The sequence below is a fragment of the Apodemus sylvaticus genome, chromosome 15 (assembly GCF_947179515.1).
Source record: "Apodemus sylvaticus chromosome 15, mApoSyl1.1, whole genome shotgun sequence".
Lineage (NCBI taxonomy): Eukaryota > Metazoa > Chordata > Mammalia > Rodentia > Muridae > Apodemus > Apodemus sylvaticus.
Window position 1 is genome coordinate 38,157,777 of NC_067486.1, and position 11,034 is coordinate 38,168,810.

Below are 11,034 nucleotides of genomic sequence, written 5' to 3' on the forward strand. Positions count from 1 at the left end.
GTATATTTAGCTGTACTTTGACAATAATTGAATATAAATTTAAGTATTATAAAAACTTTTAGAAAAATATTAAAAGCAAAATGATTTAAGAAAGTTAGAAATTATAAGACTGCTGGCATCAATAAATGAATGAAAGGATAGATAGATGAATATGTTTACCCTGTGAAAAGGAGAAGAGGATGATTTAAAAATTCTAAAGGAATTAGAAAGAAGATAGGAATGGTGGAAATTCTGCACCAGGTCAACTTTGATTGTCTTTAGCAAGTATATAAAATGGTAAACTTATTACACTTTAGCTTGTGCGCAGACTAGCAATGAACACCATTTTATTAATTGTAATTCAAAATCACAGCTACAAAAATGTATAGTTTTTAAAGATTATTAAAAATAGAGTTGATGAGTTACATTAACTTTGTTTGCAAATTAAGTGACTATCTGAAGAAAACAGTACTATTGACCAATATTGAACAGAAAACTATTTAGGATGTATTTCAGTCTAAAATAATTTTAAAAATCCTATTATCTTTATTTCCTGAAATTAGGTCCATATTATCTGTGTACAAAAGAAACTATGATACAGTGTCGAAATGTAGTTTGTCACTGAATTAATAAACTGTGACCAGTTTCAAGATTATATATGTTTCAGCTCCTTTTTAATTACCACACGAAAATAATATATATGGATAGTTTTACATATTATATATTTCTCTATGCACGATGTGTTTTTAAGTAGGTATGCTCATGACAAGTTATTATTCAATTTGTTTTCCTTAAAATGGAAAATATGGTAGCATTAATTTACAGGTGTTCAATGTTAAAATTCTCACCATGATGTCACTCTTAACATTGTCAACATTTGTCTTATTGTCATAGGTCAGATTAATTATGAAACTACATCAAGGCAACATGTAACAAACAAAGAAATGCATGTTTATTCGATACCACAAAAACTAATATTTTCTGTCATCAGCTCCAATCTTTCAGGATGAAGAAAGTATATGATTATTTTTTGCTAAGGCAAGTCAAATTTAATTAAGCAATGTCAGTGCTAATTCAGGATATGAATCTGTTGCACTGGCTAAAAGAATGATGAACACTTATATTACTGTGATATCTACTTTGATGTTAAATGTTCAGCTTAAGTCTTTAAACTAAGTAAGAAAAAATTTCTGCACACCCATGTTTATCTCTCCTGTCGGTCATTATCTCAGCCTCCTTTTTTTACTGAGCATGTAAAAGTGCCTAATTAATCATGAAGTGTGTTTTCCCTGGTCTTCAGGCTAACACTAATGTCTGCTACTTGAATCTAAAGGTTATGCCAGTGTGGGAAGCAGATCATGCTACTCTATTACCAGAAACTCATATATTGAGTCATTCCCTGAGAACTGTGTGGATTCCTCCATATAAATGCCCTCTGACAAAAATCAGTTATTGGTTAGAAACACTTGAGTAATACTTAAGGAATATTACATAATATATATATATATATATATATATATATTGCTAATAGATATTTGTTTTCTTATCAGAATTGATATTTTCTTTTAAATTATTATTCTTTAATCTTTTTACATTCTAGTCATTATCCCCTTCCCAGACTGCTCACTGACTCTTCCTCATCCCATACTTTCCAGCCCTAGTCTCCAAGAAAATGTCCCCACACTGCACCTACACCCCACCAGACATCCTCACTCCCTGGGGCCTCAAGTCTCTCCAGAGTTAGGTGCATCTTCTCTCATTGGGGCCAGACCAGGCAGTCCTCTGCTGTATATGTGTTGGGGCCCTCATATCAGCTGTTGTATAATGTTAGGTTGGTGACTCATTGTCTGGGAGATCTTGAGGATCCAGGTTAGTTGGAACTTCTTCTCTTCCTATGACATCACACTCCTCAGCTTCTTCCAGCTTTTCACTAATTGCACAACAGGGGCCCCTTGCTTCTGTTCATTGGTTGGGTGTAAGTACTGAAATCTGACTCTTTCAGCTGCTTGTTGGGCCTTCCAGAAAGCAGACATACCAGGCTCCTATATGTAAGTACATCATAGCATCAGTAATAGCATCAGGCCTTGGAGCTTCCCCTTGAGGTGGATCCCAATTTGAGTCTGTCACTGAACCTCCTTTTTTTCAGTCTCTTCTCCGTGTTTGTCCCTGCAGTTATTTTAGGCAGGAATAATTCTGGGACAGTTTTTGACTGTGGGATGGCAACCCCATCCCTCAGTTGGATGCCCTGTTTTTTCACTGGAGGTGAACTCTACAAGTTCCCTCTCCCCATTGTTAGGCATTTCATTTAATGTCCCTTCTTTTGAGTCCTGAGAGTCTCTCACCTCCCTGGCTCTGTACTTTCTATAGGGTCCGCCCAACTCCTGCCTCCCAAAGTTGCCTTTTTCCATTCTTTCTACTGTCCTCCAAGGCTTCAGTCTTGTTTCCCCGTGGCCACGCCCAAACCTAAACATGTTTCTATTTTCCCCTTCCTGTTCACTGTCCCACACACATCCCTCCCTCCTTCTGCCTACCCCCAACCCCAATGATTGCTTTATTTTCACTCCCCAGTTTTCTCACTCACTGTTTTTCTTATCAGAATTGGTATTTTCCTAATGGAAGGATGTTGGAGGTACAATATAATGCTGATTCTTTCCAAGCATTTGATAAAATAGTTATGTTCAACTTAAATACCTATCTCTGCATTTTCCTGTGTTCTTGCGCTTTAGTTGTTCAGTGGTGAAAGTGAAATTGCTTAAGTTCATTCCCTGGTTAGTTCACAGGTTATAAACAAAATCTAAAAATTCTTTCGCTCCTCATTGTTTTTAGTTAAATTTATTTGTTTATTCACTTTACAACCCAGTACCAGCCCTTCCTCTCCTCTCAGTACCCTTCACACAACTCCTTCCTGCATTCCCCTTAGAAGGGGAACTTCTCTCTGGATGCCAGCCCCATTAACTTGCTGCAAGACTAGACACATTCTCTCCAACTGAGGCCATTCAAGGCTGTCCATTTAGCATAGTGGAATCCACAGGCAGGCAGGCAGGCACAGGCTCAGGGACAGCCCTGGCTAAAGTTGTTTTGGGTTCTACATGAAAACTCAGCTGCTCATTTGCCACTTCTATGAAGGGGATGACAAGGTCCCACCTGTGCTCCGTCTTTGGTTGGTGATTCTGGGAACCCTCAAGCATCCAGGTTAGTTGACTCTGTTGGTCTCCTATGGAGTACCTGTCATCTTCTGGTCCCTCAATCGTTCTCCCAATTTTTTCACAATATTCCCTCAACTACATCTAATGTGTAGTTGTGAGTCCCTGCATCTCTTTCCATTGGCTCCTGGGTAGAGCAGAGTTCTGTCTGCAAGCATAACTTACTCTTAACTTATTAAGTTTAATTGAGGAGGAGGGCAACCCTGTTGTAGTAAATCTCCAACCTAAATATGCCCCATAATGAAAACACTACCCAATTAATACGAATACAAGCTGTGCACCTAGACTGGGCAGATCCACCACTACACTTCCACCTTCCCCGTCTATGAGACACCTTAGGACTTGCAGTTTCTTTAGGCCATGTGCTTCTGCCCTGCTTTCCTTCCTTCCTCTTCTCCATCAACCTCTCTCTCTCCTTCCTTCTCTCTCCTAGCTTTCAGCTCCTCCTTCCCATCATCTGTCCAATCGCCACTGGCTCTAGCCTTTCTTTTACAAATTAAGGTGGGAAGAAAGGTTATGGGAAATCACCTGAGTGCTGACTCAGTCCTTGTTTGTTACCTCTCCCAAGAGAACAGAATTACCATCAAAATACAAATAGCCCCAGAGCTATCTGCAATACAATCCAATCTCTCAGACACTGGATCACCAACCAGGCAGCATATACCAGCTGATATAAGGCTCCCAACACATGTACAGCAGAGGACTGCCTGGTCTGGGTTCAGTTAGAAAAGATTCACCTAACCTCAAGAGACTGGAGGCCCCAGGTTGTTTAGAGGTCTGGGGGGATGGGAGGTGGAAAGGGTGGGAGGTGAGGACATCTTTATGGACACAGCAGGGTGGGGAGGAGGCATGAGATGTAGAACAGTTGGATGGTAGACTAGGAGGGGAATAAAATTTGGAGTGTAAAAATAAGAAATAATAATAATAATAACAATAAAGTCTATTATTACTCTTTGCATTATTTTAAAAAGGATTTTGATAGCAGTAAAATATTCCAAAAAAGGTAGGCTTTAATTAAATCTATTTTTTCTGTCATATATTTTATAAATTTAAATTTCATAAGTATTTCTTTTTTTTTATTCGATATATTTTTTATTTACATTTCAAATGATTTCCCCTTTCCTAGCCCCCCCCACTCCCAGAAAGTCCCGTAAGCCCCCTTCTCTCCCCCTGTCCTCCCACCCACCCCTTCCCACTTCCCCGTTCTGGTTTTGCTGAATACTGCTTCACTGAGTCTTTCCAGAACAAGGGGCCACTCTTCCTTTCTTCTTGTACCTCATTTGATGTGTGGATTATGTTTTGGGTATTCCAGGTTTCTAGGTTAATATCCACTTATTAGTGAGTGCATACCATGATTCATCTTTTGAGTCTGGGTTACCTCACTTAGAATGATGTTCTCTAGCTCCATCCATTTGCCTAAGAATTTCATGAATTCATTGTTTCTAATGGCTGAATAGTACTCCATTGTGTAGATATACCACATTTTTTGCATCCACTCTTCTGTTGAGGGATACCTGGGTTCTTTCCAGCAACTGGCAATTATAAATAGGGCTGTTATGAACATAGTATAGCCTGTATCCTTATTACATGGTGAGGAATCCTCTGGGTATATGCCCAGGAGTGGTATAGCAGGATCTTCTGGAAGTGAGGTGCCCAGTTTTCAGAGGAATGCCAGACTGATTTCCAGAGTGGTTGTACCAATTTGCAACCCCACCAGCAATGGAGGAGTGTTCCTCTTTCTCCATACCCTCTCCAACACCTGCTATCTCCTGAATTTTTAATCTTAGCCATTCTGACTGGTGTAAGGTGAAATCTGAGGGTTGTTTTGATTTGCATTTCCCTAATGACTAATGAAGTTGAGCATTTTTTAAGATGCTTCTCCTCCATCCGAAGTTCTTCAGGTTAGAATTCTTTGTTTAACTCTGTACCCCATTTTTTAATAGGGTTGTTTGGTTTTCGGGAGTCTAACTTCTTGAGTTCTTTATATATATTGGATATTAGCCCTCTATCTGATATAGGATTGGTGAAGATCTTTTCCCAATTTGTTGGTTGCCGATTTGTCCCCTTGTCCTTTGCCTTACAGAAACTTTGTAATTTTATGAGGTCCCATTTTTCAATTCTTGCTCTTAGAGCATACGCTATTGGTGTTCTGTTCAGAAACTTTCTCCCTGTACTGATGTCCTCAAGGGTCTTCCCCAGTTTCTTTTCTATTAGCTTCAGAGTGTCTGGCTTTATGTGGAGGTCCTTGATCCATTTGGATTTGAGCTTAGTACAAGGAGACAAAGATGGATCAATTCGCATTCTTCTGCATGCTGACCTCCAGTTGAACCAGCACCATTTGTTGAAAAGGCTATCTTTTTTCCATTGGATGTTTTCAGCCTCTTTGTCGAGGATCAAGTGGCCATAGGTATGTGCGTTCATTTCTGGATCTTCAATCCTGTTCCATTGATCCTCCTGCCTGTCACTGTATCAATACCATGCAGTTTTTAACACTATTGCTCTGTAGTATTGCTTGAGGTCAGGGATACTGATTCCCCCAGAATTTCTTTTGTTGCTGAGAATAGTTTTAGCTATCCTGGGTTTTTTGTTATTCCAGATGAATTTGAGAATTGCTCTTTCTAACTCTGTGAAGAATTGAGTTGGGATTCTGATGGGTATTGCATTGAATCTGTAGATTACTTTTGGCAAAATGGCCATTTTAACTTTATTGATTCTGGCGATCCATGAGCATGGGAGGTTTTCCCATTTTTTGAGGTCTTCTTCCATTTCCTTCTTCAGAGTCTTGAAGTTCTTGCCATATAGATCTTTCACATGTTTGGTAAGAGTCACCCCAAGATTCTTTATACTGTTTGTGGCTATTTTGAAGGGGGTCATTTCCCTAATTTCTTTCTCAGCCTGCTTATCCTTTGAGTATAGGAAGGCCACTGATTTGCTTGAGTTGATTTTATAACCTGCCACTTTGCTGAAGTTGTTTATCAGCTGTAGGAGTTCTCTAGTGGAATTTTTTGGGTCACTTAGGTAGATGATCATGTCATCTGCAAATAATGATAGTTTGACTTCTTCCTTTCCAATTTGTATCCCTTTGACCTCCTTATGTTGTCAAATTGCCTGAGCTATATATTTTATAAATTTAAATTTTCATATGTATTTCTTTATATATATTTTGTTATTTATTATTTCTTTGGATACTTTTATTATTTATTTATTCATTTACTTATTTACTTTTATTATCAGTGTTCATAGACTTTATTACAAGACAGTGGCAGCAGAAGCAACCTCAGCCCATCCTTATGTACTTTGCAGCCCAGAAGATCAGAAGTTTTGTCTTCATATGGGTCCCAAATAATTGGAATGAGGCCTATCCCAAAAGCTGTTGCCTAGATGTGGGATATGATCTTCTAGCTGGACTGCCTTTTCTGGCCGCAGTGGGAGAGGAAGCACCTAGCAGTGCAGAAACTTGAAATGTCAGGATGAGGGAATATAGGAGAGGGGGCGGGGGATGAATCTGATCATAGTAGAATGGGAGGGGTGGATGGGGATAGGATTGTGGGACTGGGTGGAAAAAAGAAAGAACTGGTCAGCTGGACAGATGTGGGCAGTCCCAGGGATACAAACTATATATAGGGACTGGAGCTTTTGTCCCCCGTCCCTCCTGAGTCAGAAAACCAGGCACACACATAGTAGTCTACCCGGCCATTCATTCTCAGAGACAAATATATCAGTGATTTCCTTCATGGCTGTGTTTGGATGAGCTGCATCTTTGTCAGAGGGCTCTGGGTCACAGGGTCAAAATGGCCCACATGCTGCAGGTGTTCCTTGTCATTCTAGTCCTAGTTGATACAACTGGATCCGATGCAGGTTTCCTGCATCAGCTCAAAGCTGATCTTCCCATGCAAGTGTCCAAGGATATCTTCCTTCTTTCTTTGTCATCTTGTCACTCTGATAGAAGAACTCACTCAAGTTGGCCATGGATTTATCATGGGTTCTCTATGCAGGCCTGTTGCACCGAGATGTAGGCATCATCCCCATCACCATTGTGGGTCCACTTAAGCGTTTCCAGCTCCCTCTCTGTCTGGCTAAGCAACATTGAGATAGGTGTGCATCTCTCTGCCTCTCCTTTCCCCCTGTCCCTCTCCCTCCCTCCCTTTCTCCCTCTCTTTCTCTCCTCCTCTCCTCTGTCCCTCTCACCCTTCCCCTCCCCTGTCCCGCTCTTCCTCCCCCTCTCGTTCCCCTCCCCTCTCCCCCTTCCCCTTCCTCTATCCTCCTTCCCCTCTCCCTCCTTCTCTCCTTTCCCCCCTCCCTGTCCTCCCTCTCTTTCTCTCTCTCTCTAGTTGATACTGCTTCAGGAATAAGTGAACCTTCACAGACTGCCCTTCTAGCTCCTGGGCTCTCCTGCACTTGGTGAGTACCTCTTCTGTCTGTTGAAGCATAGGATATCTGGACAGGTGCAGCCGCCAATGCCCAGCAGTGTCAACCTCTCCTTTTCCTCCTCGTCCTTCAGAGCCTGGTTGAGTTTCCACACCCAACCACCCAGCTAATGCAGCCCATGCAGCAATCAGCTTTGACTTCCATGCATACATATTGACTATGTCAAAAAGTATCAGCATATCTGATACTTTTAATCCTTTGCTACTCTTATTTTTAATTTTACCACTTCTGATATTTTATGCTTTTTTATTTGTAGAGTCTTCTTTATAATAGGCTGTATTATTACACCATTCAGAAAATTTTATCTCTTCTTTCTCAAAGTCAAATGACTACACGTAAAGCAACTGTTCTCCAAAGAATTAATTTTATTTCATTTTGTAACTTTGCAATATATATTTCATGTAAAAATATCTCCTACCTACCGTTGAGTTCTTCCTTAAGATTAAATTTTCTATAACCATCTTTTTTGGAACTACACAAATTTCAGATTTTTTCCAATTGTTGTAAATTATGCTTCATGAACTATTTATTATCCATCTCAAACGCTGTTGTTTTTTTCCCAGTCAAATATGGCCAACATTTACATGCTTTGAATATTAGCTCTCTGTTGGATGTAGGGTTAGTGAAGATTTTTTTTTGTCCAGTATTTAGTTTGCTGATTTGTTCCACTGAAAAATCTTACAATTAACTACAAATATATTCGTTTATAATATACTGCTCCTCATCTTTTTTCTAGAAGTTTGAAATTATGTCGAAGTACATGTACTTCTCTGTTGCAAATGTGAATGGGTGTCATGAATTTTCCTAGTGTATTTGTTTCTGGTACATTATGTATGCCATGAAATTGGAAGCAAGGCAGCCATACTTTTAAAAGAAATAGAAGAAACCAATCAAAACACAATGATATGAAAATTTTTTCAGAAGTATCATCTCTAAGCAAGAAAATAGAGACACAGCCTGGGAGACAATGCAATATATGTTTGCGTGTGTGTGTGTGTGTGTGTGTGTGTGTGTGTGTGGTGTGTATGTGTGTGTGTGTGTGTATGTGTGTGTGTGTGTGCGCATGCACACTTGCGCATGCACCAGTAAAATTCACATGATATAGTTCTTAACTTTATGTCAGTCTGGCACAGTGTTATATTAATTATATAATATAGTGCATATACTCCAGTGTTTATCATAGGAATAAAAGTTATTTTTTCTTGAAATTACTGGAGAATCATTTGTTATTGCCAAAGAGTTAGTAAGTTACATGAACAAGTCTTGATAGTGTTATAATGAGACATTCTTGCATTACCCTAATCCTAATGAATTCTGCATGTCATGTCAGTGTTTGCAATCTCATGTATGCCCACTTACTATCTCATTTAAAATGTGAATTTAGAAAGCAACTGATGGCAAATTAACATGGTCCAATCAGTCAATAAGCTAGCAATTTACTCCTCTTTTAGCAGAATGCAAAACAATTATTCAGCATATTTTAAAGCCTCTGAAGAATTGACATATAGAATCCAGCTGTGTTACTGATAATTATGAACAAGAAAAATTTAATAGCAAAGAGGATTTTTTCATTTAGTTTTGTTTGTTGTGTTTGAATATTTTGTATAGCTCTGCATAAGTGCTCTATGCATATAAATCAGATGAGGAAATTTTATCCACTGGATTTGGAGTTTCAGAAGGTTTTAAGGCATGATTTGTATTCTGGAATGGGTACCCGAATCCTTAAGTACACTTAACAGCTGAGCCATCTCTCTAGCCACAAAGTCAAAGAATGTTTTACAAACATCTTTGCCATTTACCACAGAACTTTTTTATATTTCACAACACAGAGAGCAGACCTTGGAAATTCTTTGATTACAGGTTTTAATTTTGAAATTGTGCACATGTACACAGTGTGGGGGCAGCAAAGATAGGGAAATAGATGAAGGAAGAGAGGGAGGAAGGGAATGATGTGGACAAAAATGGAAGGAGGGAGAGGGGAAGAAACTGAGAGAAAGAATGATACTGGGTGGTAAAGGAGGTGGGGGGGTAAGGAAATGGAGGAGGAGGGGGCTGGGATAAAACAATCCAAATGTATTATATGAAAAATGTATTACCATAAAAAAATCCTTCTCATTCTCTATTTCCCCAGTGTTACAGGAAGCCGTTTTTCTATTCCCAGTATCTCTGATTTGAACTACTTTAAGCTTCACAGAGGTGACGGAGTAAACCAACTCACATGTATCTATTTGTGATATTGCACTTAATACATTTCCCTCAACATTACCGTGGTCGTGCCCTACCATGGGACATTTTTCCTTTTATATTACTTGTTCTATAGTAGTTCTTTCATTTATAGCTGTGTTAACACCCCATCAGTGTTGGATCCTATTCCTTTCCTCTGCTGTTATTTTCAGTTGGCATCATTGCTGTTGATGTTAGCTATCATAATGGCAGAAGATAGAATCATGTAGCTTCAATTTTTCATTTACCAAATGTTCAGGAATGCTATTTGAGGTCTGCAATATATAAGGTTTTTCTTTATTAATATATATATATTGAGAAATGACTAAGTCTCTTTTCATTTACCAAATGTCCACAATGCAATTTGAGATCTGTAATATATAATATTTTTCATATATATATATATATATATATATATATATATATATATATGGGTTTCATTGCTGCTGAGTTTTATATATGTTATATATGTGCTGTATATTTTGGACATGGTTATTAAATAAAATGTCTTTATAGTATCAAAGTATCAAAGGTGAATATACCAATGAAGAGGTAGATATCATTTAAAGGAAAATGCTAAGATGATTAAGATATATTACAGGTTTTCAAATAAATGTCATGCTGAGAAAGAGTCTGAGAATTATAGTGCATGAGTATGTCATTAAAATAATAAAATCTTTACTTGTTTACTAGGAAATATTGGTTTCCTTATTTTGTCAAGTCTATAGACTTTGTCATAATAATAGTATCTTTGGTGTGTGCACTTATGGTATGAAATGTAATGACTCCATACTTAATCTTGAAATGTGTAAGTATTTGCTGAATATACGTTTTTTTGCATTCATGAATACTGAAATTAATTTTGATTAAGTAAGCACTGGAATTCAGTCATAAATTTAAAATATTTACAAGATATGTAAATGTAAATTAAATGATCTAGATAGACTATACTACATTTGGAGCAGCATAGGGTAAAATTGTAAAAAAGAAAAAAAACAATTTCAAATGAAGGTTTCACATAGCAAGAGCTAACATCCCTTGACATACTGTCATTCCCATATTTGTGTCAGTAAACAGAAAATAGGACTTTTATTTGAAAACAATTTAATTTCTTGCATAAAATGAAAACTAAATTGACAAGTTTGCTGTTGTATTGTTTGTTTTTTTTAAAGCAAAAATAAAAGCCAGAGCATCCTATGAT